The following is a 26,755-nucleotide window of genomic DNA, read 5'->3' on the forward strand; positions in this document are numbered from 1 at the left end:
CATCCAAAAAGAAAAAGGGAGCACACTGCCTTGCATTCAAGCGGAAAATAGCCCCAAGGCATCATGGTAAATGCAGTCATTTAAATGTAAATAGCGAGGATTTTTCAAAAAATTACTCACCCTAAGTAGGTGCAGCAAGTGCCGTATCGCTGTAGAAAGTCTTTCACCTAAGGTAGGTGCAGCGAGTGCCGTATCTCTGGACACGTGTTTCTTGCTTTCGGCCGTCATCAGCAGAGAGAGTATGTAACTGAAGAGGTCGCTTGAAATGCCGCCAAACGTCTTCACAGGTTTTTGTACCACTCAGTAGACGCACAGGTGCATCGCCAGTGCTCGTCAGCAAGAGGCTCACGGGAGCCGTCATTTAGACATCCAAAAAGAAAAAGGGAGCACACTGCCTTGCATTCAAGCGGAAAATATCCCCAAGGCATCATGGTAAATGCAGTCATTTAAATATAAATAGCGAGAATTTTTCAAAAACGTATTCACCCTAAGTAGGTGCAGCAAGTGCCGTATCGCTGTAGAAAGTCTATCACCGAAGGTAGGTGCAGCGAGTGCCGTATCTCTGGACACGTGTTTCTGGCTTTCGGCCATCATCAGCAGAGAGCGTATGTATCTGAAGGGGTCGCTTGAAATGCCGCCAAACGTCTTCACAGGTTTTTGTACCACTCAGTAGGTGCACAGGTGCATCGCCAGTGCTCGTCAGCAAGAGGCTCACGGCAGCCGTCATTTAGACATCCAAAAATAAAAAGGGAGCACACTGTCTTGCATTCAAGCGGAAAATAGCCCCAAGGCATCATGGTAAATGCAGTCATTTAAATATAAAGAGCACAAACTTTTCAAAAAATTATTCACCCTAAGTAGGTGCAGCAAGTGTCGTATCGCTGTAGAAAGTCTTTCACCTAAGGTAGGTGCAGCGAGTGCCGTATCTCTGGACACATGTTTCTGGCTTTCGGCCGTCATCAGCAGAGAGCGTATGTAACTGAAGGGGTCGCTTGAAATGCCGCCAAACGTCTTCACAGGTTTTTGTACCACTCAGTAGACGCACAGGTGCATCGCCAGTGCTCGTCAGCAAGAGGCTCACGGGAGCCGTCATTTAGACATCCAAAAAGAAAAAGGGAGCACACTGCCTTGCATTCAAGCGGAAAATAGCCCCAAGGCATCATGGTAAATGCAGTCATTTAAATATAAATAGCGAGAATTTTTCAAAAAATTATTCACCCTAAGTAGGTGCAGCAAGTGCCGTATCTCTGTAAAAAGTCTTTCACCTAAGGTAGGTGCAGCGAGTGCCGTATCTCTGGACACGTGTTTCTGGCTTTTGGCCATCATCAGCAGAGAGCATATGTAACTGAAGGGGTCGCTTGAAATGCCGCCAAACGTCTTCATAAGTTTTTGTACCACTCAGTAGGTGCACAGGTGCATCGCCAGTGCTCGTCAGCAAGAGGCTCACGGCAGCCGTCATTTAGACATCCAAAAAGAAAAAGGGAGGACACTGTCTTGCATTCAAGTGGAAAAAAGCCCCAAGGCATCATGGTAAATGCAGTAATTTAAATATATATAGCGAGAATTTTTCCAAAAATTATTCACCCTAAGTAGGAGCAGCAAGTGCTGTATCGCTGTAGAAAGTCTTTCACCTAAGGTAGGTGCAGCGAGTGCCGTATCTCTGGACACGTGTTTCTGGCTTTTGGCCGTCATCAGCAGAGAGCGTATGTAACTGAAGGGGTCGCTTGAAATGCCGCCAAACGTCTTCACAGGTTTTTGTACCACTGAGTAGGCACACAGGTGCATCACCAGTGCTCGTCAGCAAGAGGCTCACAAGAGCCGTAATTTAGACATCCAAAAAGAAAAAGGGAGCACACTGCCTTGCATTCAAGCGGAAAATAGCCCCAAGGCATCATGTTAAATGCAGTCATTTAAATATAAATAGCGAGAATTTTTCAAAAAATTATTCACCCTAAGTAGGTGCAGCAAGTGCTGTATCGCTGTAGAAAGTCTTTCACCTAAGGTAGGTGCAGCGAGTGCCGTATCTCTGGACACGTGTTTCTGGCTTTCGGCCGTCATCAGCAGAGAGCGTATGTAACTGAAGGGGTCACTTGAAATGCCGCCAAACGTCTTCACAGGTTTTTGGACCACTCAGTAGGCGCACAGGTGCATCGCCAGTGCTCGTCAGCAAGAGGCTCACGGGAGCCGTCATTTAGACATCCAAAAAGAAAAAGGGAGCACACTGCCTTGCATTCAAGCGGAAAATATCCCCAAGGCATCATGGTAAATGCAGTCATTTAAATATAAATAGCGAGAATTTTTCAAAAACGTATTCACCCTAAGTAGGTGCAGCAAGTGCCGTATCGCTGTAGAAAGTCTATCACCGAAGGTAGGTGCAGCGAGTGCCGTATCTCTGGACACGTGTTTCTGGCTTTCGGCCATCATCAGCAGAGAGCGTATGTATCTGAAGGGGTCGCTTGAAATGCCGCCAAACGTCTTCACAGGTTTTTGTACCACTCAGTAGGTGCACAGGTGCATCGCCAGTGCTCGTCAGCAAGAGGCTCACGGCAGCCGTCATTTAGACATCCAAAAATAAAAAGGGAGCACACTGTCTTGCATTCAAGCGGAAAATAGCCCCAAGGCATCATGGTAAATGCAGTCATTTAAATATAAAGAGCACAAACTTTTCAAACAATTATTCACCCTAAGTAGGTGCAGCAAGTGTCGTATCGCTGTAGAAAGTCTTTCACCTAAGGTAGGTGCAGCGAGTGCCGTATCTCTGGACACATGTTTCTGGCTTTCGGCCGTCATCAGCAGAGAGCGTATGTAACTGAAGGGGTCGCTTGAAATGCCGCCAAACGTCTTCACAGGTTTTTGTACCACTCAGTAGACGCACAGGTGCATCGCCAGTGCTCGTCAGCAAGAGGCTCACGGGAGCCGTCATTTAGACATCCAAAAAGAAAAAGGGAGCACACTGCCTTGCATTCAAGCGGAAAATAGCCCCAAGCCATCATGGTAAATGCAGTCATTTAAATATAAATAGCGAGAATTTTTCAAAAAATTATTCACCCTAAGTAGGTGCAGCAAGTGCCGTATCTCTGTAAAAAGTCTTTCACCTAAGGTAGGTGCAGCGAGTGCCGTATCTCTGGACACGTGTTTCTGGCTTTTGGCCATCATCAGCAGAGAGCATATGTAACTGAAGGGGTCGCTTGAAATGCCGCCAAACGTCTTCATAAGTTTTTGTACCACTCAGTAGGTGCACAGGTGCATCGCCAGTGCTCGTCAGCAAGAGGCTCACGGCAGCCGTCATTTAGACATCCAAAAAGAAAAAGGGAGGACACTGTCTTGCATTCAAGTGGAAAAAAGCCCCAAGGCATCATGGTAAATGCAGTAATTTAAATATATATAGCGAGAATTTTTCCAAAAATTATTCACCCTAAGTAGGAGCAGCAAGTGCTGTATCGCTGTAGAAAGTCTTTCACCTAAGGTAGGTGCAGCGAGTGCCGTATCTCTGGACACGTGTTTCTGGCTTTTGGCCGTCATCAGCAGAGAGCGTATGTAACTGAAGGGGTCGCTTGAAATGCCGCCAAACGTCTTCACAGGTTTTTGTACCACTGAGTAGGCACACAGGTGCATCACCAGTGCTCGTCAGCAAGAGGCTCACAAGAGCCGTAATTTAGACATCCAAAAAGAAAAAGGGAGCACACTGCCTTGCATTCAAGCGGAAAATAGCCCCAAGGCATCATGTTAAATGCAGTCATTTAAATATAAATAGCGAGAATTTTTCAAAAAATTATTCACCCTAAGTAGGTGCAGCAAGTGCTGTATCGCTGTAGAAAGTCTTTCACCTAAGGTAGGTGCAGCGAGTGCCGTATCTCTGGACACGTGTTTCTGGCTTTCGGCCGTCATCAGCAGAGAGCGTATGTAACTGAAGGGGTCACTTGAAATGCCGCCAAACGTCTTCACAGGTTTTTGGACCACTCAGTAGGCGCACAGGTGCATCGCCAGTGCTCGTCAGCAAGAGGCTCACGGGAGCCGTCATTTAGACATCCAAAAAGAAAAAGGGAGCACACTGCCTTGCATTCAAGGGGAAAATAGCCCCAAGGCATCATTGTAAATTCAGTCATTTAAATATAAATAGCGCAAATTTTTCAAAACATTATTCACCCTAATTAAGTGCAGCGAGTGCCGTATTCCTGGACACATGTTTCTGGCTTTCGGCCGTCATCAGCAGAGAGCGTATGTAACTGAAGGGGTCACTTGAAATGCCGCCAAACGTCTTCACAGGTTTTTGTACCACTCAGTAGGCGCACAGGTGCATCGCCAGTGCTCGTCAGCAAGAGGCTCATGGGAGCCGTCATTTAGACATCCAAAAAGAAAAAGGGAGCACATTGCCTTGCATTCAAGCGGAAAATAGCCCCAAGGCATCATGGTAAATGCAGTCATTTAAATATAAATAGCGAGAATTTTTCAAAAAATTATTCACCCTAAGTAGGTGCAGCAAGTGCCGTATCGCTGTAGAAATTCTTTCACCTAAGGTAGGTGCAGCGAGTGCCGTATCTCTGGACATGTGTTTCTGGCTTTCGGCCATCATCAGTAGAGAGCGTATGTAACTGAAGGGGTCGCTTGAAATGCCGCCAAACGTCTTCACAGGTTTTTGTACCACTCAGTAGGCGCACAGGTGCATCGCCAGTGCTCGTCAGCAAGATGCTCACGGGAGCCGTCATTTGGATATCCAAAAAGAAAAAGAGAGCACACTGCCTTGCATTCAAGCGGAAAATAGCCCCAAGGCATCATGGTAAATGCAGTCATTTAAATATAAATAGCGAGGATTTTTAAAAAAATGATTCACCCTAAGTAGGTGCAGCAAGTGCCGTATCGCTGTAGAAAGTCTTTCACCTAAGGTAGGTGCAGCGAGTGCCGTATCTCTGGACACGTGTTTCTGGCTTTCGGCCGTCATCAGCAGAGAGCGTATGTAACTGAAGGGGTCGCTTGAAATGCCGCCAAACGTCTTCACAGGTTTTTGTAACCACTCAGTAGGCGGACAGGTGCATCGCCAGTGCTCGTCAGCAAGAGGCTCACGGGAGCCGTCATTTAGACATCCAAAAAGAAAAAGGGAGCACACTGCCTTGCATTTAAGCGGAAAATAGCCCCAAGGCATCATGGTAAATGCAGTCATTTAAATATAAATAGCGCAAATTTTTCCAAAAATTATTCACCCTAAGTAAGTGCAGCAAGTGCTGTATCACTGTAGAAAGTCTTTCACCTAAGGTAGGTGCAGCGAGTGCCGTATCTATGGACACGTGTTTCAGGCTTTCGGCCGTCATCAGCAGAGAGAGTATGTAACTGAAGGGGTCGCTTGAAATGCCACCAAACGTCTTCACAGGTTTTTGTACCACTCAGTAGGCGCACAGGTGCATCGCCAGTGCTCGTCAGCAAGAGGCTCACGGGAGCCGTCATTTAGACATCCAAAAAGAAAAAGGGAGCACACTGCCTTGCATTCAAGCGGAAAATAGCCCCAAGGCATCATGGTAAATGCAGTCATTTAAATGTAAATAGCGAGGATTTTTCAAAAAATTACTCACCCTAAGTAGGTGCAGCAAGTGCCGTATCGCTGTAGAAAGTCTTTCACCTAAGGTAGGTGCAGCGAGTGCCGTATCTCTGGACACGTGTTTCTTGCTTTCGGCCGTCATCAGCAGAGAGAGTATGTAACTGAAGAGGTCGCTTGAAATGCCGCCAAACGTCTTCACAGGTTTTTGTACCACTCAGTAGACGCACAGGTGCATCGCCAGTGCTCGTCAGCAAGAGGCTCACGGGAGCCGTCATTTAGACATCCAAAAAGAAAAAGGGAGCACACTGCCTTGCATTCAAGCGGAAAATATCCCCAAGGCATCATGGTAAATGCAGTCATTTAAATATAAATAGCGAGAATTTTTCAAAAACGTATTCACCCTAAGTAGGTGCAGCAAGTGCCGTATCGCTGTAGAAAGTCTATCACCGAAGGTAGGTGCAGCGAGTGCCGTATCTCTGGACACGTGTTTCTGGCTTTCGGCCATCATCAGCAGAGAGCGTATGTATCTGAAGGGGTCGCTTGAAATGCCGCCAAACGTCTTCACAGGTTTTTGTACCACTCAGTAGGTGCACAGGTGCATCGCCAGTGCTCGTCAGCAAGAGGCTCACGGCAGCCGTCATTTAGACATCCAAAAATAAAAAGGGAGCACACTGTCTTGCATTCAAGCGGAAAATAGCCCCAAGGCATCATGGTAAATGCAGTCATTTAAATATAAAGAGCACAAACTTTTCAAAAAATTATTCACCCTAAGTAGGTGCAGCAAGTGTCATATCGCTGTAGAAAGTCTTTCACCTAAGGTAGGTGCAGCGAGTGCCGTATCTCTGGACACATGTTTCTGGCTTTCGGCCGTCATCAGCAGAGAGCGTATGTAACTGAAGGGGTCGCTTGAAATGCCGCCAAACGTCTTCACAGGTTTTTGTACCACTCAGTAGACGCACAGGTGCATCGCCAGTGCTCGTCAGCAAGAGGCTCACGGGAGCCGTCATTTAGACATCCAAAAAGAAAAAGGGAGCACACTGCCTTGCATTCAAGCGGAAAATAGCCCCAAGGCATCATGGTAAATGCAGTCATTTAAATATAAATAGCGAGAATTTTTCAAAAAATTATTCACCCTAAGTAGGTGCAGCAAGTGCCGTATCTCTGTAAAAAGTCTTTCACCTAAGGTAGGTGCAGCGAGTGCCGTATCTCTGGACACGTGTTTCTGGCTTTTGGCCATCATCAGCAGAGAGCATATGTAACTGAAGGGGTCGCTTGAAATGCCGCCAAACGTCTTCATAAGTTTTTGTACCACTCAGTAGGTGCACAGGTGCATCGCCAGTGCTCTTCAGCAAGAGGCTCACGGCAGCCGTCATTTAGACATCCAAAAAGAAAAAGGGAGGACACTGTCTTGCATTCAAGTGGAAAAAAGCCCCAAGGCATCATGGTAAATGCAGTAATTTAAATATATATAGCGAGAATTTTTCCAAAAATTATTCACCCTAAGTAGGAGCAGCAAGTGCTGTATCGCTGTAGAAAGTCTTTCACCTAAGGTAGGTGCAGCGAGTGCCGTATCTCTGGACACGTGTTTCTGGCTTTTGGCCGTCATCAGCAGAGAGCGTATGTAACTGAAGGGGTCGCTTGAAATGCCGCCAAACGTCTTCACAGGTTTTTGTACCACTGAGTAGGCACACAGGTGCATCACCAGTGCTCGTCAGCAAGAGGCTCACAAGAGCCGTAATTTAGACATCCAAAAAGAAAAAGGGAGCACACTGCCTTGCATTCAAGCGGAAAATAGCCCCAAGGCATCATGTTAAATGCAGTCATTTAAATATAAATAGCGAGAATTTTTCAAAAAATTATTCACCCTAAGTAGGTGCAGCAAGTGCTGTATCGCTGTAGAAAGTCTTTCACCTAAGGTAGGTGCAGCGAGTGCCGTATCTCTGGACACGTGTTTCTGGCTTTCGGCCGTCATCAGCAGAGAGCGTATGTAACTGAAGGGGTCACTTGAAATGCCGCCAAACGTCTTCACAGGTTTTTGGACCACTCAGTAGGCGCACAGGTGCATCGCCAGTGCTCGTCAGCAAGAGGCTCACGGGAGCCGTCATTTAGACATCCAAAAAGAAAAAGGGAGCACACTGCCTTGCATTCAAGCGTAAAATAGCCCCAAGGCATCATGGTAAATGCAGTCATTTAAATATAAAGAGCGCAAATTTTTCAAATAATTATTCACCCTAAGTAGGTGCAGCAAGTGCCGTATCGCTGTAGAAAGTCTTTCACCTAAGGTAGGTGCAGCGAGTGCCGTATCTCTGGACACGTGTTTCTGGCTTTCGGCCGTCATCAGCAGAGAGCGTATGTAACTGAAGGGGTCGCTTGAAATGCCGCCAAACGTCTTCACAGGTTTTTGTACCACTCAGTAGACGCACAGGTGAATCGCCAGTGATCGTCAGGAAGAGGCTCACGGGAGCCGTCATTTAGACATCCAAAAAGAAAAAGGGAGCACACTGCCTTGCATTCAAGCGGAAAATAGCCCCAAGGCATCATGGTAAATGCAGTCATTTAAATATAAATAGCGAGAATTTTTCAAAAAATTATTCACCCTAAGTAGGTGCAGCAAGTGCCGTATCGCTGTAGAAAGTCTTTCACCTAAGATAGGTGCAGCGAGTGCCGTATCTCTGGACACGTGTTTCTGGCTTTCGGCCGTCATCAGCAGAGAGCGTATGTAACTGAAGGGGTCGCTTGAAATGCCGCCAAACGTGTTCACAGGTTTTTGTACCACTCAGTAGGTGCACAGGTGCATCGCCAGTGCTCGTCAGCAAGAGGCTCACGGCAGCCGTCATTTAGACATCCAAAAAAAAAAGGGAGCACACTGTCTTGCATTCAAGTGAAAAATAGCCCCAAGGCATCATGGTAAATGCAGTTTAAATATAAATAGCGAGAATTTTTCAAAAAATTATTCACCCTAAGTAGGTGCAGCAAGTGCTGTATCGCTGTAGAAAGTCTTTCACCTAAGGTAGGTGCAGCGAGTGCCGTATCTCTGGACACGTGTTTCTGGCTTTTGGCCGTCATCAGCAGAGAGCGTATGTAACTGAAGGGGTCGCTTGAAATGCCGCCAAACGTCTTTCCAGGTTTTTGTACCACTGAGTAGGCACACAGGTGCATCACCAGTGCTCGTCAGCAAGAGGCTCACAGGAGCCGTAATTTAGACATCCAAAAAGAAAAAGGGAGCACACTGCCTTGCATTCAAGCGGAAAATAGCCCCAAGGCATCATGTTAAATGCAGTCATTTAAATATAAATAGCGAGAATTTTTCAAAAAATTATTCACCCTAAGTAGGTGCAGCAAGTGCTGTATCGCTGTAGAAAGTCTTTCACCTAAGGTAGGTGCAGCGAGTGCTGTATCTCTGGACACGTGTTTCTGGCTTTCGGCCGTCATCAGCAGAGAGCGTATGTAACTGAAGAGGTCACTTGAAATGCCGCCAAACGTCTTCACAGGTTTTTGGACCACTCAGTAGGCGCACAGGTGCATCGCCAGTGCTCGTCAGCAAGAGGCTCACGGGAGCCGTCATTTAGACATCCAAAAAGAAAAAGGGAGCACACTGCCTTGCATTCAAGTGGAAAATAGTCCCAAGGCATCATGGTAAATGCAGTCATTTAAATATAAAGAGCGCAAATTTTTCAAAAAATTATTTACCCTAAGTAGGTGCAGCAAGTGCCGTATCGCTGTAGAAAGTCTTTCACCTAAGGTAGGTGCAGCGAGTGCCGTATCTCTGGACACGTGTTTCTGGCTTTCGGCCGTCATCAGCAGAGAGCGTATGTAACTGAAGGGGTCGCTTGAAATGCCGCCAAACGTCTTCACAGGTTTTTGTACCACTCAGTAGACGCACAGGTGCATCGCCAGTGCTCGTCAGCAAGAGGCTCACGGGAGCCGTCATTTAGACATCCAAAAAGAAAAAGGGAGCACACTGCCTTGCATTCAAACGTAAAATAGCCCCAAGGCATCATTGTAAATGCAGTCATTTAAATATAAATAGCGAGAATTTTTCAAAAAATTATTCACCCTAAGTAGGTGCAGCAAGTGCCGTATCGCTGTAGAAAGTCTTTCACCTAAGGTAGGTGCAGCGAGTGCCGTATCTCTGGACACGTGTTTCTGGCTTTCGGCCGTCATCAGCAGAGAGCGTATGTAACTGAAGGGGTCGCTTGAAATGCCGCCAAACGTCTTCACAGGTTTTTGTACCACTCAGTAGGTGCACAGGTGCATCGCCAGTGCTCGTCAGCAAGAGGCTCACGGCAGCCGTCATTTAGACATCCAAAAAGAAAAAGGGAGCACACTGCCTTGCATTCAAGCGGAAAATAGCCCCAAGGCATCATGGTAAATGCAGTCATTTAAATATAAATAGCGAGAATTTTTCAAAAAATTATTCACCCTAAGTAGGTGCAGCAAGTGCCGTATCACTGTAGAAAGTCTTTCACCTAAGGTAGGTGCAGCGAGTGCCGTGTCTCTGGACACGTGTTTCAGGTTTTCGGCCGTCATCAGCAGAGAGCGTATGTAACTGAAGGGGTCGCTTGAAATGCCGCCAAACGTCTTCATAGGTTTTTGTACCACTCAGTAGGCGCACAGGTGCATCGCCAGTGCTCGTCAGCAAGAGGCTCACGGGAGCCGTCATTTAGACATCCAAAAAGAAAAAGGGAGCACACTGCCTTGCATTCAAGCGGAAAATATCCCCAAGGCATCATGGTAAATGCAGTCATTTAAATATAAATAGCGAGAATTTTTCAAAAACGTATTCACCCTAAGTAGGTGCAGCAAGTGCCGTATCGCTGTAGAAAGTCTATCACCGAAGGTAGGTGCAGCGAGTGCCGTATCTCTGGACACGTGTTTCTGGCTTTCGGCCATCATCAGCAGAGAGCGTATGTATCTGAAGGGGTCGCTTGAAATGCCGCCAAACGTCTTCACAGGTTTTTGTACCACTCAGTAGGTGCACAGGTGCATCGCCAGTGCTCGTCAGCAAGAGGCTCACGGCAGCCGTCATTTAGACATCCAAAAATAAAAAGGGAGCACACTGTCTTGCATTCAAGCGGAAAATAGCCCCAAGGCATCATGGTAAATGCAGTCATTTAAATATAAAGAGCACAAACTTTTCAAAAAATTATTCACCCTAAGTAGGTGCAGCAAGTGTCGTATCGCTGTAGAAAGTCTTTCACCTAAGGTAGGTGCAGCGAGTGCCGTATCTCTGGACACATGTTTCTGGCTTTCGGCCGTCATCAGCAGAGAGCGTATGTAACTGAAGGGGTCGCTTGAAATGCCGCCAAACGTCTTCACAGGTTTTTGTACCACTCAGTAGACGCACAGGTGCATCGCCAGTGCTCGTCAGCAAGAGGCTCACGGGAGCCGTCATTTAGACATCCAAAAAGAAAAAGGGAGCACACTGCCTTGCATTCAAGCGGAAAATAGCCCCAAGGCATCATGGTAAATGCAGTCATTTAAATATAAATAGCGAGAATTTTTCAAAAAATTATTCACCCTAAGTAGGTGCAGCAAGTGCCGTATCTCTGTAAAAAGTCTTTCACCTAAGGTAGGTGCAGCGAGTGCCGTATCTCTGGACACGTGTTTCTGGCTTTTGGCCATCATCAGCAGAGAGCATATGTAACTGAAGGGGTCGCTTGAAATGCCGCCAAACGTCTTCATAAGTTTTTGTACCACTCAGTAGGTGCACAGGTGCATCGCCAGTGCTCGTCAGCAAGAGGCTCACGGCAGCCGTCATTTAGACATCCAAAAAGAAAAAGGGAGGACACTGTCTTGCATTCAAGTGGAAAAAAGCCCCAAGGCATCATGGTAAATGCAGTAATTTAAATATATATAGCGAGAATTTTTCCAAAAATTATTCACCCTAAGTAGGAGCAGCAAGTGCTGTATCGCTGTAGAAAGTCTTTCACCTAAGGTAGGTGCAGCGAGTGCCGTATCTCTGGACACGTGTTTCTGGCTTTTGGCCGTCATCAGCAGAGAGCGTATGTAACTGAAGGGGTCGCTTGAAATGCCGCCAAACGTCTTCACAGGTTTTTGTACCACTGAGTAGGCACACAGGTGCATCACCAGTGCTCGTCAGCAAGAGGCTCACAAGAGCCGTAATTTAGACATCCAAAAAGAAAAAGGGAGCACACTGCCTTGCATTCAAGCGGAAAATAGCCCCAAGGCATCATGTTAAATGCAGTCATTTAAATATAAATAGCGAGAATTTTTCAAAAAATTATTCACCCTAAGTAGGTGCAGCAAGTGCTGTATCGCTGTAGAAAGTCTTTCACCTAAGGTAGGTGCAGCGAGTGCCGTATCTCTGGACACGTGTTTCTGGCTTTCGGCCGTCATCAGCAGAGAGCGTATGTAACTGAAGGGGTCACTTGAAATGCCGCCAAACGTCTTCACAGGTTTTTGGACCACTCAGTAGGCGCACAGGTGCATCGCCAGTGCTCGTCAGCAAGAGGCTCACGGGAGCCGTCATTTAGACATCCAAAAAGAAAAAGGGAGCACACTGCCTTGCATTCAAGCGTAAAATAGCCCCAAGGCATCATGGTAAATGCAGTCATTTAAATATAAAGAGCGCAAATTTTTCAAATAATTATTCACCCTAAGTAGGTGCAGCAAGTGCCGTATCGCTGTAGAAAGTCTTTCACCTAAGGTAGGTGCAGCGAGTGCCGTATCTCTGGACACGTGTTTCTGGCTTTCGGCCGTCATCAGCAGAGAGCGTATGTAACTGAAGGGGTCGCTTGAAATGCCGCCAAACGTCTTCACAGGTTTTTGTACCACTCAGTAGACGCACAGGTGAATCGCCAGTGATCGTCAGGAAGAGGCTCACGGGAGCCGTCATTTAGACATCCAAAAAGAAAAAGGGAGCACACTGCCTTGCATTCAAGCGGAAAATAGCCCCAAGGCATCATGGTAAATGCAGTCATTTAAATATAAATAGCGAGAATTTTTCAAAAAATTATTCACCCTAAGTAGGTGCAGCAAGTGCCGTATCGCTGTAGAAAGTCTTTCACCTAAGATAGGTGCAGCGAGTGCCGTATCTCTGGACACGTGTTTCTGGCTTTCGGCCGTCATCAGCAGAGAGCGTATGTAACTGAAGGGGTCGCTTGAAATGCCGCCAAACGTGTTCACAGGTTTTTGTACCACTCAGTAGGTGCACAGGTGCATCGCCAGTGCTCGTCAGCAAGAGGCTCACGGCAGCCGTCATTTAGACATCCAAAAAAAAAAGGGAGCACACTGTCTTGCATTCAAGTGAAAAATAGCCCCAAGGCATCATGGTAAATGCAGTTTAAATATAAATAGCGAGAATTTTTCAAAAAATTATTCACCCTAAGTAGGTGCAGCAAGTGCTGTATCGCTGTAGAAAGTCTTTCACCTAAGGTAGGTGCAGCGAGTGCCGTATCTCTGGACACGTGTTTCTGGCTTTTGGCCGTCATCAGCAGATAGCGTATGTAACTGAAGGGGTCACTTGAAATGCCGCCAAACGTCTTCACAGGTTTTTGTACCACTGAGTAGGCACACAGGTGCATCACCAGTGCTCGTCAGCAAGAGGCTCACAGGAGCCGTAATTTAGACATCCAAAAAGAAAAAGGGAGCACACTGCCTTGCATTCCAGCGGAAAATAGCCCCAAGGCATCATGTTAAATGCAGTCATTTAAATATAAATAGCGAGAATTTTTCAAAAAATTATTCACCCTAAGTAGGTGCAGCAAGTGCTGTATCGCTGTAGAAAGTCTTTCACCTAAGGTAGGTGCAGCGAGTGCTGTATCTCTGGACACGTGTTTCTGGCTTTCGGCCGTCATCAGCAGAGAGCGTATGTAACTGAAGAGGTCACTTGAAATGCCGCCAAACGTCTTCACAGGTTTTTGGACCACTCAGTAGGCGCACAGGTGCATCGCCAGTGCTCGTCAGCAAGAGACTCACGGGAGCCGTCATTTAGACATCCAAAAAGAAAAAGGGAGCACACTGCCTTGCATTCAAGCGGAAAATAGTCCCAAGGCATCATGGTAAATGCAGTCATTTAAATATAAAGAGCGCAAATTTTTAAAAAAATTATTTACCCTAAGTAGGTGCAGCAAGTGCCGTATCGCTGTAGAAAGTCTTTCACCTAAGGTAGGTGCAGCGAGTGCCGTATCTCTGGACACGTGTTTCTGGCTTTCGGCCGTCATCAGCAGAGAGCGTATGTAACTGAAGGGGTCGCTTGAAATGCCGCCAAACGTCTTCACAGGTTTTTGTACCACTCAGTAGACGCACAGGTGCATCGCCAGTGCTCGTCAGCAAGAGGCTCACGGGAGCCGTCATTTAGACATCCAAAAAGAAAAAGGGAGCACACTGCCTTGCATTCAAACGTAAAATAGCCCCAAGGCATCATTGTAAATGCAGTCATTTAAATATAAATAGCGAGAATTTTTCAAAAAATTATTCACCCTAAGTAGGTGCAGCAAGTGCCGTATCGCTGTAGAAAGTCTTTCACCTAAGGTAGGTGCAGCGAGTGCCGTATCTCTGGACACGTGTTTCTGGCTTTCGGCCGTCATCAGCAGAGAGCGTATGTAACTGAAGGGGTCGCTTGAAATGCCGCCAAACGTCTTCACAGGTTTTTGTACCACTCAGTAGGTGCACAGGTGCATCGCCAGTGCTCGTCAGCAAGAGGCTCACGGCAGCCGTCATTTAGACATCCAAAAAGAAAAAGGGAGCACACTGCCTTGCATTCAAGCGGAAAATAGCCCCAAGGCATCATGGTAAATGCAGTCATTTAAATATAAATAGCGAGAATTTTTCAAAAAATTATTCACCCTAAGTAGGTGCAGCAAGTGCCGTATCACTGTAGAAAGTCTTTCACCTAAGGTAGGTGCAGCGAGTGCCGTGTCTCTGGACACGTGTTTCAGGTTTTCGGCCGTCATCAGCAGAGAGCGTATGTAACTGAAGGGGTCGCTTGAAATGCCGCCAAACGTCTTCATAGGTTTTTGTACCACTCAGTAGGCGCACAGGTGCATCGCCAGTGCTCGTCAGCAAGAGGCTCACGGGAGCCGTCATTTAGACATCCAAAAAGAAAAAGGGAGCACACTGCCTTGCATTCAAGGGGAAAATAGCCCCAAGGCATCATGGTAAATGCAGTCATTTAAATATAAATAGCGCAAATTTTTCAAAACATTATTCACCCTTATTAAGTGCAGCAAGTGCCGTATCGCTGTAGAAAGTCTTTCACCTAAGGTAGGTGCAGCGAGTGCCGTATTCCTGGACACGTGTTTCTGGCTTTCGGCCGTCATCAGCAGAGAGCGTATGTAACTGAAGGGGTCACTTGAAATGCCGCCAAACGTCTTCACAGGTTTTTGTACCACTCAGTAGGCGCACAGGTGCATCGCCAGTGCTCGTCAGCAAGAGGCTCACGGGAGCCGTCATTTAGACATCCAAAAAGAAAAAGGGAGCACATTGCCTTGCATTCAAGCGGAAAATAGCCCCAAGGCATCATGGTAAATGCAGTCATTTAAATATAAATAGCGAGAATTTTTCAAAAAATTATTCACACTAAGTAGGTGCAGCAAGTGCCGTATCGCTGTAGAAAGTCTTTCACCTAAGGTAGGTGCAGCGAGTGCCGTATCTCTGGACACGTGTTTCTGGCTTTCGGCCATCATCAGTAGAGAGCGTATGTAACTGAAGGGGTCGCTTGAAATACCGCCAAACGTCTTCACAGTCTTTTGTACCACTCAGTAGGCGCACAGGTGCATCGCCAGTGCTCGTCAGCAAGATGCTCACGGGAGCCGTCATTTAGATATCCAAAAAGAAAAAGAGAGCACACTGCCTTGCATTCAAGCGGAAAATAGCCCCAAGGCATCATGGTAAATGCAGTCATTTAAATATAAATAGCGAGGATTTTTCAAAAAATTATTCACCCTAATTAGGTGCAGCAAGTGCCGTATCGCTGTAGAAAGTCTTTCACCTAAGGTAGGTGCAGCGAGTGCCGTATCTCTGGACACGTGTTTCTGGCTTTCGGCCATCATCAGTAGAGAGCGTATGTAACTGAAGGGGTCGCTTGAAATGCCGCCAAACGTCTTCACAGGTTTTTGTACCACTCAGTAGGCGGACAGGTGCATCGCCAGTGCTCGTCAGCAAGAGGCTCACGGGAGCCGTCATTTAGACATCCAAAAAGAAAAAGGGAGCACACTGCCTTGCATTTAAGCGGAAAATAGCCCCAAGGCATCATGGTAAATGCAGTCATTTAAATATAAATAGCGCAATTTTTTCCAAAAATTATTCACCCTAAGTAAGTGCAGCAAGTGCTGTATCGCTGTAGAAAGTCTTTCACCTAAGGTAGGTGCAGCGAGTGCCGTATCTCTGGACACGTGTTTCTGGCTTTCGGCCGTCATCAGCAGAGAGCGTATGTAACTGAAGGGATCGCTTGAAATGCCGCTAAACGTCTTCACAGGTTTTTGTATCACTCAGTAGGCGCACAGGTGCATCGCCAGTGCTCGTCAGCAAGAAACTCACGGGAGCCGTCATTTAGACATTCAAAAAGAAAAAGGGAGCACACTGCCTTGCATTCAAGCGGAAAATAGCCCAAAGGCATCATGGTAAATGCAGTCATTTAAATATAAGTAGCGCAAATTTTTCAAAAAATTATTCACCCTAAGTAGGTGCAGCAAGTGCCATATCGCTGTAGAAAGTCTTTCACCTAAGGTAGGTGCAGCGAGTGTCGTATCTCTGGACACGTGTTTCTTGCTTTCGGCCGTCATCAGCAGAGAGAGTATGTAACTGAAGAGGTCGCTTGAAATGCCGCCAAACGTCTTCACAGGTTTTTGTACCACTCAGTAGACGCACAGGTGCATCGCCAGTGCTCGTCAGCAAGAGGCTCACGGGAGCCGTCATTTAGACATCCAAAAAGAAAAAGGGAGCACACTGCCTTGCATTCAAGCGGAAAATAGCCCAAGGCATCATGGTAAATGCAGTCATTTAAATATAAATAGCGAGAATTTTTCAAAAACGTATTCACCCTAATTAGGTGCAGCAAGTGCCGTATCGCTGTAGAAAGTCTTTCACCGAAGGTAGGTGCAGCGAGTGCCGTATCTCTGGACACGTGTTTCTGGCTTTCGGCCATCATCAGCAGAGAGCGTATGTAACTGAAGGGGTCGCTTGAAATGCCGCCAAACGTCTTCACAGGTTTTTGTACCACTCAGTAGGTGCACAGGTGCATCGCCAGTGCTCGTCAGCAAGAGGCTCAAGGCAGCCGTCATTTAGACAACCAAAAATAAAAAGGGAGCACACTGTCTTGCATTCAAGCGGAAAATAGCCCCAAGGCATCATGGTAAATGCAGTCATTTAAATATAAATAGCGAGAATTTTTCAAAAAATGATTTACCCTAAGTAGGTGCAGCAAGTGCTGTATCGCTGTAGAAAGTCTTTCACCTAAGGTAGGTGCAGCGAGTGCCGTATCTCTGGACACGTGTTTCTGCCTTTCGGCCGTCATCAGCAGAGAGCGTATGTAACTGAAGGGGTCGCATGAAATGCCGCCAAACGTCTTCACAGGTTTTTGTACCACTCAGTAGGCACACAGGTGCATCACCAGTGCTCGTCAGCAAGAGGCTCACGGGAGCCGTAATTTAGACATCCAAAAAGAAAAAGGGAGCACACTGCCTTGCATTCAAGCGGAAAATAGCCCCAAGGCATCATGTTAAATGCAGTCATTTAAATATAAATAGCGAGAATTTTTCAAAAAATTATTCACCCTAAGTAGGTGCAGCAAGTGCTGTATCGCTGTAGAAAGTCTTTCACGTAAGGTAGGTGCAGCGAGTGCCGTATCTCTGGACACGTGTTTCTGGGTTTCGGCCGTCATCAGCAGAGAGCGTATGTAACTGAAGGGGTCGCTTGAAATGCCGCCAAACGTCTTCACAGGTTTGTTGGACCACTCAGTAGGCGCACAGGTGCATCGCCAGTGCTCGTCAGCAAGAGGCTCACGGGAGCCGTTATTTAGACATCCAAAAAGAAAAAGGGAGCACACTGCCTTGCATTCAAGCGGAAAATAGCCCCAAGGCATCATGGTAAATGCAGTCATTTAAATATAAAGAGCACAAACTTTTCAAAAAATTATTCACCCTAAGTAGGTGCAGCAAGTGTCGTATCGCTGTAGAAAGTCTTTCACCTAAGGTAGGTGCAGCGAGTGCCGTATCTCTGGACACGTGTTTCTGGCTTTCGGCCGTCATCAGCACAGAGCGTATGTAACTGAAGGGGTCGCTTGAAATGCCGCCAAACGTCTTCACAGGTTTTTGTACCACTCAGTAGACGCACAGGTGCATCGCCAGTGCTCGTCAGCAAGAGGCTCACGCGAGCCGTCATTTAGACATCCAAAAAGAAAAAGGGAGCACACTGCCTTGCATTCAAGCGGAAAATAGCCCCAAGGCATCATGGTAAATGCAGTCATTTAAATATAAATAGCGAGAATTTTTCAAAAAATTATTCACCCTAAGTAGGTGCAGCAAGTGCCGTATCTCTGTAAAAAGTCTTTCACCTAAGGTAGGTGCAGCGAGTGCCGTATCTCTGGACACGTGTTTCTGGCATTTGGCCATCATCAGCAGAGAGCGTATGTAACTGAAGGGGTCGCTTGAAATGCCGCCAAACGTCTTCACAAGTTTTTGTACCACTCAGTAGGTGCACAGGTGCATCGCCAGTGCTCGTCAGCAAGAGGCTCACGGCAGCCGTCATTTAGACATCCAAAAAGAAAAAGGGAGGACACTGTCTTGCATTCAAGTGGAAAAAAGCCCCAAGGCATCATGGTAAATGCAGTAATTTAAATATATATAGCGAGAATTTTTCCAAAAATTATTCACCCTAAGTAGGAGCAGCAAGTGCTGTATCGCTGTAGAAAGTCTTTCACCTAAGGTAGGTGCAGCGAGTGCCGTATCTCTGGACACGTGTTTCTGGCTTTTGGCCGTCATCAGCAGAGAGCGTATATAACTGAAGGGGTCGCTTGAAATGCCGCCAAACGTCTTCACAGGTTTTTGTACCACTGAGTAGGCACACAGGTGCATCACCAGTGCTCGTCAGCAAGAGGCTCACGGGAGCCGTAATTTAGACATCCAAAAAGAAAAAGGGAGCACACTGCCTTGCATTCAAGCGGAAAATAGCCCCAAGGCATCATGTTAAATGCAGTCATTTAAATATAAATAGCGAGAATTTTTCAAAAAATTATTCACCCTAAGTAGGTGCAGCAAATGCCGTATCGCTGTAGAAAGTCTTTCACCTAAGGTAGGTGCAGCGAGTGCCGTATCTCTGGACACGTGTTTCTGGCTTTCGGCCGTCATCAGCAGAGAGCGTATGTAACTGAAGGGGTCGCTTGAAATGCCGCCAAACGTCTTCACAGGTTTTTGTACCACTCAGTAGACGCACAGGTGCATCGCCAGTGCTCGTCAGCAAGAGGCTCACGGGAGCCGTCATTTAGACATCCAAAAAGAAAAAGGGAGCACACTGCCTTGCATTCAAGCGTAAAATAGCCCCAAGGCATCATGGTAAATGCAGTCATTTAAATATAAATAGCGAGAATTTTTCAAAAAATTATTCACCCTAAGTAGGTGCAGCAAGTGCCGTATCGCTGTAGAAAGTCTTTCACCTAAGGTAGGTGCAGCGAGTGCCGTATCTCTGGACACGTGTTTCTGGCTTTCGGCCGTCATCAGCAGAGAGCGTATGTAACTGAAGGGGTCGCTTGAAATGCCGCCAAACGTCTTCACAGGTTTTTGTACCACTCAGTAGGTGCACAGGTGCATCGCCAGTGCTCGTCAGCAAGAGGCTCACGGCAGCTGTCATTTAGACATCCAAAAAGAAAAAGGGAGCACACTGCCTTGCATTCAAGCGGAAAATAGCCCCAAGGCATTATGGTAAATGCAGTCATTTAAATATAAATAGCGAGAATTTTTCATAAAATTATTCACCCTAAGTAGGTGCAGCAAGTGCCGTATCGCTGTAGAAAGTCTTTCACCTAAGGTAGGTGCAGCGAGTGCCGTGTCTCTGGACACGTGTTTCAGGTTTTCGGCCGTCATCAGCAGAGAACGTATGTAACTGAAGGGGTCGCTTGAAATGCCGCCAAACGTCTTCACAGGTTTTTGTACCACTCAGTAGGCGCACAGGTGCATCGCCAGTGCTCGTCAGCAAGAGGCTCATGGGAGCCGTCATTTAGACATCCAAAAAGAAAAAGGGAGCACACTGCCTTGCATTCAAGGGGAAAATAGCCCCAAGGCATCATGGTAAATGCAGTCATTTAAATATAAATAGCGCAAATTTTTCAAAACATTATTCACCCTAATTAAGTGGAGCAAGTGCCGTATCGCTGTAGAAAGTCTTTCACCTAAGGTAGGTGCAGCGAGTGCCGTATTCCTGGACACGTGTTTCTGGCTTTCGGCCGTCATCAGCAGAGAGCGTATGTAACTGAAGGGGTCACTTGAAATGCCGCCAAACATCTTCACAGGTTTTTGTACCACTCAGTAGGCGCACAGGTGCATCGCCAGTGCTCGTCAGCAAGAGGCTCACGGGATCCGTCATTTAGACATCCAAAAAGAAAAAGGGAGCACATTGCCTTGCATTCAAGCGGAAAATAGCCCCAAGGCATCATGGTAAATGCAGTCATTTAAATATAAATAGCGAGAATTTTTCAAAAAATTATTCACCCTAAGTAGGTGCAGCAAGTGCCGTGTCGCTGTAGAAAGTCATTCACCTAAGGTAGGTGCAGCGAGTGCCGTATCTCTGGACACGTGTTTCTGGCTTTCGGCCATCATCAGTAGAGAGCGTATGTAACTGAAGGGGTCGCTTGAAATGCAGCCAAACGTCTTCACAGGTTTTTGTACCACTCAGTAGGCGCACAGGTGCATCGCCAGTGCTCGTCAGCAAGATGCTCACGGGAGCCGTCACTTAGATATCCAAAAAGAAAAAGAGAGCACACTGCCTTGCATTCAAGCGGAAAATAGCCCCAAGGCATCATGGTAAATGCAGTCATTTATATATAAATAGCGAGGATTTTTCAAAAAATTATTCACCCTAAGTAGGTGCAGCAAGTGCTGTGTCGCTGTAGAAAGTCTTTCACCTAAGGTAGGTGCAGCGAGTGCCGTATCTCTGGACACGTGTTTCTGGCTTTCGGCCGTCATCAGCAGAGAGCGTATGTAACTGAAGGGGTCGCTTGAAATGCCGCCAAACGTCTTCACAGGTTTTTGTACCACTCAGTAGGCGCACAGGTGCATCGCCAGTGCTCGTCAGCAAGAGGCTCACGGGAGCCGTCATTTAGACATCCAAAAAGAAAAAGGGAGCACACTGCCTTGCATTCAAGCGGAAAATAGCCCCAAGGCATCATGGTAAATGCAGTCATTTAAATATAAATAGCGCAAATTTTTCCAAAAATTATTCACCCTAAGTAAGTGCAGCAAGTGCTGTATCGCTGTAGAAAGTCTTTCACCTAAGGTAGGTGCAGCGAGTGCCGTATCTCTGGACACGTGTTTCTGGCTTTCGGCCGTCATCAGCAGAGAGCGTATGTAACTGAAGGGGTCGCTTGAAATGCCGCCAAACGTCTTCACAGGTTTTTGTACCACTCAGTAGACGCACAGGTGCATCGCCAGTGCTCGTCAGCAAGAGGCTCACGGGAGCCGTCATTTAGACATCCAAAAAGAAAAAGGGAGCACACTGCCTTGCATTCAAGCGGAAAATAGCCCCAAGGCATCATGGTAAATGCAGTCATTTAAATATAAATAGCGAGAATTTTTCAAAAAATTATTCACCCTAAGTAGGTGCAGCAAGTGCCGTATCGCTGTAGAAAGTCTTTCACCTAAGGTAGGTGCAGCGAGTGCCGTATCTCTGGACACGTGTTTCTGGCTTTCAGCCGTCATCAGCGGAGAGCGTATGTAACTGAAGGGGTCGCTTGAAATGCCGCCAAACGTCTTCACAGGTTTTTGTACCACTCAGTAGGTGCACAGGTGCATCGCCAGTGCTCGTCAGCAAGAGGCTCACGGCAGCCGTCATTTAGACATCCAAAAAGAAAAAGGGAGCACAGTGCCTTGCATTCAAGCGGAAAATAGCCCCAAGGCATCATGGTAAATGCAGACATTTAAATATAAATAGCGAGAATTTTTCAAAAAATTATTCACCCTAAGTAGGTGCAGCAAGTGCCGTATCGCTGTAGAAAGTCTTTCACCTAAGGTAGGTGCAGCGAGTGCCGTGTCTCTGGACACGTGTTTCAGGTTTTCGGCCGTCATCAGCAGAGAGCGTATGTAACTGAAGGGGTCGCTTGAAATGCCGCCAAACGTCTTCACAGGTTTTTGTACCACTCAGTAGGCGCACAGGTGCATCGCCAGTGCTCGTCAGCAAGAGGCTCATGGGAGCCGTCATTTAGACATCCAAAAAGAAAAAGGGAGCACACTGCCTTGCATTCAAGGGGAAAATAGCCCCAAGGCATCATGGTAAATGCAGTCATTTAAATATAAATAGCGCAAATTTTTCAAAACATTATTCACCCTAATTAAGTGGAGCAAGTGCCGTATCGCTGTAGAAAGTCTTTCACCTAAGGTAGGTGCAGCGAGTGCCGTATTCCTGGACACGTGTTTCTGGCTTTCGGCCGTCATCAGCAGAGAGCGTATGTAACTGAAGGGGTCACTTGAAATGCCGCCAAACGTCTTCACAGGTTTTTGTACCACTCAGTAGGCGCACAGGTGCATCGCCAGTGCTCGTCAGCATGAGGCTCACGGGATCCGTCATTTAGACATCCAAAAAGAAAAAGGGAGCACATTGCCTTGCATTCAAGCGGAAAATAGCCCCAAGGCATCATGGTAAATGCAGTCATTTAAATATAAATAGCGAGAATTTTTCAAAAAATTATTCACCCTAAGTAGGTGCAGCAAGTGCCGTGTCGCTGTAGAAAGTCTTTCACCTAAGGTAGTTGCAGCGAGTGCCGTATCTCTGGACACGTGTTTCTGGCTTTCGGCCATCATCAGTAGACAGCGTATGTAACTGAAGGGGTCGCTTGAAATGCAGCCAAACGTCTTCACAGGTTTTTGTACCACTCAGTAGGCGCACAGGTGCATCGCCAGTGCTCGTCAGCAAGATGCTCACGGGAGCCGTCATTTAGATATCCAAAAAGAAAAAGAGAGCACACTGCCTTGCATTCAAGCGGAAAATAGCCCCAAGGCATCATGGTAAATGCAGTCATTTAAATATAAATAGCGAGGATTTTTCAAAAAATTATTCACCCTAAGTAGGTGCAGCAAGTGCCGTGTCGCTGTAGAAAGTCTTTCACCTAAGGTAGGTGCAGCGAGTGCCGTATCTCTGGACACGTGTTTCTGGCTTTCGGCCGTCATCAGCAGAGAGCGTATGTAACTGAAGGGGTCGCTTGAAATGCCGCCAAACGTCTTCACAGGTTTTTGTACCACTCAGTAGGTGCACAGGTGCATCGCCAGTGCTCGTCAGCAAGAGGCTCACGGCAGCCGTCATTTAGACATCCAAAAAGAAAAAGGGAGCACACTGCCTTGCATTCAAGCGGAAAATAGCCCCAAGGCATCATGGTAAATGCAGTCATTTAAATATAAATAGCGAGAATTTTTCAAAAAATTATTCACCCTAAGTAGGTGCAGCAAGTGCCGTATCGCTGTAGAAAGTCTTTCACCTAAGGTAGGTGCAGCGAGTGCCGTGTCTCTGGACACGTGTTTCAGGTTTTCGGCCGTCATCAGCAGAGAGCGTATGTAACTGAAGGGGTCGCTTGAAATGCCGCCAAACGTCTTCATAGGTTTTTGTACCACTCAGTAGGCGCACAGGTGCATCGCCAGTGCTCGTCAGCAAGAGGCTCACGGGAGCCGTCATTTAGACATCCAAAAAGAAAAAGGGAGCACACTGCCTTGCATTCAAGGGGAAAATAGCCCCAAGGCATCATGGTAAATGCAGTCATTTAAATATAAATAGCGCAAATTTTTCAAAACATTATTCACCCTAATTAAGTGCAGCAAGTGCCGTATCGCTGTAGAAAGTCTTTCACCTAAGGTAGGTGCAGCGAGTGCCGTATTCCTGGACACGTGTTTCTGGCTTTCGGCCGTCATCAGCAGAGAGCGTATGTAACTGAAGGGGTCACTTGAAATGCCGCCAAACGTCTTCACAGGTTTTTGTACCACTCAGTAGGCGCACAGGTGCATCGCCAGTGCTCGTCAGCAAGAGGCTCACGGGAGCCGTCATTTAGACATCCAAAAAGAAAAAGGGAGCACATTGCCTTGCATTCAAGCGGAAAATAGCCCCAAGGCATCATGGTAAATGCAGTCATTTAAATATAAATAGCGAGAATTTTTCAAAAAATTATTCACCCTAAGTAGGTGCAGCAAGTGCCGTATCGCTGTAGAAAGTCTTTCACCTAAGGTAGGTGCAGCGAGTGCCGTATCTCTGGACACGTGTTTCTGGCTTTCGGCCATCATCAGTAGAGAGCGTATGTAACTGAAGGGGTCGCTTGAAATACCGCCAAACGTCTTCACAGGTTTTTGTACCACTCAGTAGGCGCACAGGTGCATCGCCAGTGCTCGTCAGCAAGATGCTCACGGGAGCCGTCATTTAGATATCCAAAAAGAAAAAGAGAGCACACTGCCTTGCATTCAAGCGGAAAATAGCCCCAAGGCATCATGGTAAATGCAGTCATTTAAATATAAATAGCGAGGATTTTTCAAAAAATTATTCACCCTAAGTAGGTGCAGCAAGTGCCGTATCGCTGTAGAAAGTCTTTCACCTAAGGTAGGTGCAGCGAGTGCCGTATCTCTGGACACGTGTTTCTGGCTTTCGGCTGTCATCAGCAGAGAGCGTATGTAACTGAAGGGGTCGCTTGAAATGCCGCCAAACGTCTTCACAGGTTTTTGTACCACTCAGTAGGCGGACAGGTGCATCGCCAGTGCTCGTCAGCAAGAGGCTCACGGGAGCCGTCATTTAGACATCCAAAAAGAAAAAGGGAGCACACTGCCTTGCATTTAAGCGGAAAATAGCCCCAAGGCATCATGGTAAATGCAGTCATTTAAATATAAATAGCGCAAAGTTTTCCAAAAATGATTCACCCTAAGTAAGTGCAGCAAGTGCTGTATCGCTGTAGAAAGTCTTTCACCTAAGGTAGGTGCAGCGAGTGCCGTATCTCTGGACACGTGTTTCAGGCTTTCGGCCGTCATCAGCAGAGAGAGTATGTAACTGAAGGGGTCGCTTGAAATGCCACCAAACGTCTTCACAGGTTTTTGTACCACTCAGTAGGCGCACAAGTGCATCGTCAGTGCTCGTCAGCAAGAGGCTCACAGGAGCCGTCATTTAGACATCCAAAAAGAAAAAGGGAGCACACTGCCTTGCATTCAAGCGGAAAATAGCCCCAAGGCATCATGGTAAATGCAGTCATTTAAATGTAAATAGCGAGGATTTTTCAAAAAATTACTCACCCTAAGTAGGTGCAGCAAGTGCCGTATCGCTGTAGAAAGTCTTTCACCTAAGGTAGGTGCAGCAAGTGCCGTATCTCTGGACACGTGTTTCTGGCTTTCGGCCGTCATCAGCAGAGAGCGTATGTAACTGAAGGGATCGCTTGAAATGCCGCTAAACGTCTTCACAGGTTTTTGTATCACTCAGTAGGCGCACAGGTGCATCGCCAGTGCTCGTCAGCAAGAAACTCACGGGAGCCGTCATTTAGACATTCAAAAAGAAAAAGGGAGCACACTGCCTTGCATTCAAGCGGAAAATAGCCCAAAGGCATCATGGTAAATGCAGTCATTTAAATATAAGTAGCGCAAATTTTTCAAAAAATTATTCACCCTAAGTAGGTGCAGCAAGTGCCATATCGCTGTAGAAAGTCTTTCACCTAAGGTAGGTGCAGCGAGTGTCGTATCTCTGGACACGTGTTTCTTGCTTTCGGCCGTCATCAGCAGAGAGCGTATGTAACTGAAGGGGTCGCTTGAAATGCCGCCAAACGTCTTCACAGGTTTTTGTACCACTCAGTAGGTGCACAGGTGCATCGCCAGTGCTCGTCAGCAAGAGGCTCACGGCAGCCGTCATTTAGACATCCAAAAAGAAAAAGGGAGCACACTGCCTTGCATTCAAGCGGAAAATAGCCCCAAGGCATCATGGTAAATGCAGTCATTTAAATATAAATAGCGAGAATTTTTCAAAAAATTATTCACCCTAAGTAGGTGCAGCAAGTGCCGTATCGCTGTAGAAAGTCTTTCACCTAAGGTAGGTGCAGCGAGTGCCGTGTCTCTGGACACGTGTTTCAGGTTTTCGGCCGTCATCAGCAGAGAGCGTATGTAACTGAAGGGGTCGCTTGAAATGCCGCCAAACGTCTTCATAGGTTTTTGTACCACTCAGTAGGCGCACAGGTGCATCGCCAGTGCTCGTCAGCAAGAGGCTCACGGGAGCCGTCATTTAGACATCCAAAAAGAAAAAGGGAGCACACTGCCTTGCATTCAAGGGGAAAATAGCCCCAAGGCATCATGGTAAATGCAGTCATTTAAATATAAATAGCGCAAATTTTTCAAAACATTATTCACCCTAATTAAGTGCAGCAAGTGCCGTATCGCTGTAGAAAGTCTTTCACCTAAGGTAGGTGCAGCGAGTGCCGTATTCCTGGACACGTGTTTCTGGCTTTCGGCCGTCATCAGCAGAGAGCGTATGTAACTGAAGGGGTCACTTGAAATGCCGCCAAACGTCTTCACAGGTTTTTGTACCACTCAGTAGGCGCACAGGTGCATCGCCAGTGCTCGTCAGCAAGAGGCTCACGGGAGCCGTCATTTAGACATCCAAAAAGAAAAAGGGAGCACATTGCCTTGCATTCAAGCGGAAAATAGCCCCTAGGCATCATGGTAAATGCAGTCATTTAAATATAAATAGCGAGAATTTTTCAAAAAATTATTCACCCTAAGTAGGTGCAGCAAGTGCCGTATTGCTGTAGAAAGTCTTTCACCTAAGGTAGGTGCAGCGAGTGCCGTATCTCTGGACACGTGTTTCTGGCTTTCGGCCATCATCAGTAGAGAGCGTATGTAACTGAAGGGGTCGCTTGAAATACCGCCAAACGTCTTCACAGGTTTTTGTACCACTCAGTAGGCGCACAGGTGCATCGCCAGTGCTCGTCAGCAAGATGCTCACGGGAGCCGTCATTTAGATATCCAAAAAGAAAAAGAGAGCACACTGCCTTGCATTCAAGCGGAAAATAGCCCCAAGGCATCATGGTAAATGCAGTCATTTAAATATAAA

This window comes from Pleurodeles waltl, chromosome 10 (assembly GCF_031143425.1).
Source record: "Pleurodeles waltl isolate 20211129_DDA chromosome 10, aPleWal1.hap1.20221129, whole genome shotgun sequence".
In the NCBI taxonomy this organism is placed as follows: Eukaryota; Metazoa; Chordata; class Amphibia; order Caudata; family Salamandridae; genus Pleurodeles; species Pleurodeles waltl.